Raw genomic sequence first — 1,067 nt, forward strand, 5'->3', positions numbered from 1 at the left:
TGGATGAACATAGATGCTAAAATTCTCAACAAAATCCTAGCAAACTGGATTCAGCAATACTATCTCAAAAATCATCCATCGTGACCAAGTAGGCTTCATTCCTGGGATGCAAGGCTGGTTCAACATTCGTAAAACCATAAATGTAATTAAATACATCAACAGATATCAAAACAAAAACCACATGATTATATCATTAGATGCAGAAAAAGCTTTTGATAAAATCCAGCACCCCTTCTTGATAAAAACCCTTGAACATCTAGGCATAAGGGGAACATACCTCAAAATAGTAAAAGCCATCTACGAGAAACACACAGCCAGCATACTCCTAAACGGACAAAAATTGGAACCATTTCCCCTGAAAACTGGAATAAGACAAGGATGCCCACTCTCACCCTTCCTGTTCAACATAGTACTGGAAGTCCTGGCTCAAGCAATTGGAGAAAAGAAGGCAATCAGGGGTATCCAAATAGGAAAAGAGGAAGTCAAGTTATCTCTCTTTGCAGATGATATGATTGTGTACCTTGAAAACCCAAGAGAATCTGTCAAAAACCTCCTTACACTGATAAAGGCCTTTGGCAAAGTCTCAGGATACAAAATAAATGTGCAAAAGACAATCGCATTTCTTTACACCAATAATAAACAAACAGAAACCCAAATAAAAACCACAATTCCATTCACAATAGCCACAAAAAAAAAAAGAAATACCTTGGCAACTTCCTAACCAGAGACGTGAAAGACCTTTACAATGAAAACTACAAAACACTGCTCAAAGAAATCAAAGATGACACAAACAAGTGGAAAAATATCCCATGCTCACAGATTAGAAGAATCAACATTGTGAAGATGTCCATCTTACCTAAGGCAATCTACAAATTCAATGCAATACCCATCAAATTACCAGCAACATTCTCCTCAGACCTAGAAAAAACAACACAGGAATTCATATGGAAACACAAATGTCCAAGATAGCCAGAACAATCCTCAGCAAAAAAAACAAAGCAGTGTATCACATTACCAGACTTCAACTTTACTATAAAGCTACATCATCAAATAGCTTGGTATTGGTA

This window comes from Carlito syrichta, unplaced genomic scaffold (assembly GCF_000164805.1).
Source record: "Carlito syrichta isolate Samal-C Ts95f unplaced genomic scaffold, Tarsius_syrichta-2.0.1 Scaffold304492, whole genome shotgun sequence".
In the NCBI taxonomy this organism is placed as follows: Eukaryota; Metazoa; Chordata; class Mammalia; order Primates; family Tarsiidae; genus Carlito; species Carlito syrichta.